We start from the raw sequence: 3,044 nt of genomic DNA, 5'->3' as shown, positions 1-3,044 counted from the left end.
CCAGCCCAGACTGGGATAAGAGAATATGTGCATTTTGATGGCAGGCATCAGGGAATCTCCTTGGATGGTGGCGGGGGACCAAGGCAGAGGGCCGAGACATTCAACTTTTCCCTATTCATAGGAAGCAGTAGCTGGTAGTTTCTGAGTCAGTGCTCTGCTAGATTAAGGATGGTATTGCCAGTGAACAGCATGGATGAAAAGACTGCACTACAGGTGGGGGCAGGGCAGCAGGAAACTGGGACAGTAGGCCAAGAATTGGCAAGAGGGGCCCATGTGTCCTTAGGTGAACTGAAGGCAATCAGTATTTGCAGCCAGGTGGCAGGGAGGGATTAGTGGGCTGGGGAAGGCAGGCAAAAAAAAAAAAGCTCAACAGTGAGCACAACTGTAAGCCAACAGTGTCATGGAGGTCAGTGGTAGGGTTGAGGATGGATTGCATATCCTATAGATCAATTCTGACTTTCTTCCCTGGATCCGCCAGATGAGGCCTGTGTACCTTCCTACTCAGGCTCACCACCACTGACTTTGTCCAAGTTGCATTGCCCATAGAAGTCACCCTTCTTCACTGTCAGTAGATCCTCTGGCTTATCCAATTGACATGATCTCTTCCTTAGGCTACAGCTATTGGTTCAGGGATGGGCATATGGCCTAAAGTGGTCCAATGAGAGTCCTATGAATTTAGTGGCTACTGGTCACAACAATCTCTGTTGGAGCCAGTGTGCAAGTTGTTGAATGTGACCAAACCCAAGACAAAGGAGAGTTGAGAGGTGGAGAGGGTATGCTAATTTGAACCAGCACCTGAGCACAACAGCCCCAGGTGGCCTTCTCATGAATTTGTCACTTTTGTGAGCCAATAGTTATGCTGAAGAGGTTAGGTCAGTTTGCCATCTTTTTGGAGGGACTGTGGATACAGCATCTTCTAGAATCTTCAGCATGCCAGTGCTTGTGATCTCAGGCAAGAATCTTAATTTTCCTGATTAGTAAAATGGGGAGACTAATAGGTTCTACTGCTGATTGTTTTAAACTTTACATTGTAAAAATTAATTTGGCGGCGGGGGGGGGCGCTATGCACATGCCACGGCACATGCGAAGGCCAGAGGACAACTTGGAGGGTGGTTCTCTCCTGCCATGTGGGTCCTAGGGATTGAACTCATATTGTTAGGCTTGGTGGCAGGTACCTTTGTCCACTAAGTCATCTTGTCAGCTGCCTACTGCTAATTGTTATGAACAAATGAATTAATACACAAAGTACTCTAGAAGCCAGATGTGATGGCACACATCTATAATCCCAGTACTTCAGAGATGGAGGTGGGAGGATCAAGAGTTCAAGCTGTTCCTCAGCCACATAGTAAGTTCCAGGCCTCCCTGGGGTGTTATGAGACAGTGTCTCTAAATAAATAAATAAAGTGCTGGGGACTGGTCCTGGTGCATGGTAAATCTTCCCTCTAAATTACACTTTGCTGTCTGAAAACACTTCTTCCCCCAGATGATTGACACTAGACTTGCCCAACTAGTGTCCCCACATGGCACATAGCCTAACCCAGGCCTTTCTGGGTAAGTAGAGCCTGCCAGGAAACAGGCAGAAAAGAAGAGTTTCCAGGACTGAGGAAAGGACCTAAACATGGGGCTGCAAGTTAGCATATCCCAGCCCCAGGCACTGGCTCCTCAGAAAAGTAGGCCCTCACAGAGAGCTCTGGGACTCAGAGCCTCTGTAGAACAGCCCGTTGGAGACTCTTTCCTCCAGTCCCTTCCCATTGTCTCCATAGGCTCACAGAAAGGTCTTCCAGGAGGCAAGAGCAAGGAGGTAATACCAAGCCTCAGATGTTGTCTCACTCTGGGAGACCCTCCTGGGACAATGCTGCCCAAGACACACTAGTTGGCTTGAGGTCATGGCTTTCTCTCCAGATCTCAGAAGAAATGACAGTCTGCTTTGCATCCGAGAACCTCAAGAGGCCTTTACTCCTGCTCAGTTCTCCCACAGGATTCCCTTAACAGTGAGTTCATGTGACCTCTTTGCAACCTTAAATGATGTTCTAGAGAGAGAATCAGCTCTCCATTATACAGCAGGGAACACTAAGGCCAGGAATGTAACTGAACAAGGGTCTTGTAGGGGCTTGGTAAGGAGACTTCGAAATCGAGTCTGTCATCCAGTAGACTAAGCAAATTTAACCTATTGTGTAAAGAAAGGATTTTGTTTTTGTTTGTTTTTGAGACAGGGTCTCTTTGTAGCCCCAGCTGGTCTGGAACTGTATGTAGACCAGGCTAACCTGGATCTCACAGCTAGTCTCTTCATCCTGAGTGCTGGGATTAAAGGCATACACCACCAATATTAGAACACAGCCATACTTATTCACATGCATATTTCCCCAGCCTGCTTCCACCACACAATTGCAGAGCTGAATTGTTGCAGCAGAGACTCTATGGCTTCCAAAGCCCAAAACATTTACCCTCTTGCCATTTACAGAAAAAAATTGCTAACCCTTGTGCTGAAGATACTTCCCTGTAGAAACACTGTGTAGTGGAGAGAATATTAATTCAAGCCGGATGTAGTGACACCTGTCTAGAATCCCAGCAGTGGAGAAACTGAAGCAGGAGGATCAGGAGTTCAAGGTCATCTTCGGCCACACAGCAAGTTTGAGGGCAGCCTGGCCTGTAGCAGATCTTGTCTCAAGAAAAACAGAAACAAGGACTTCCTGCTTCCTGTGAGGCTGAGGGTTACAGCTGTGGTAAAGATCTCTGTTGTATTAGGACTCCTTGTGCTTTTTGTGTCAATTCATTGTCTTACTGACATGTCTACAACCTGTATTGCAACCTGGTTCCATCAAGGTCAAAGCAGGATGTGCACCCGCAGTGGATAAACTACAACCTCAGCCAAACTAACTCTTCTAGAATTCCGCTGTCCATTTTCTTTATTGACTCGGGCTTCAGTTCCTTTCTACACTAACTTACTGTGGCATCAGGATTCATGAATCCCCGTTAGCTATTCTCATTGAAAATTTAATCATGTATGAGCTAATGCAGTTAGGTTTCACTGGCCACATCTCAGT

The sequence above is a fragment of the Nannospalax galili genome, unplaced genomic scaffold, assembly GCF_000622305.1.
Source record: "Nannospalax galili isolate Female #2095 unplaced genomic scaffold, S.galili_v1.0 scaffold218, whole genome shotgun sequence".
Classification (NCBI taxonomy): domain Eukaryota; kingdom Metazoa; phylum Chordata; class Mammalia; order Rodentia; family Spalacidae; genus Nannospalax; species Nannospalax galili.
Note: the sequence above shows the minus strand (reverse complement) of the source record.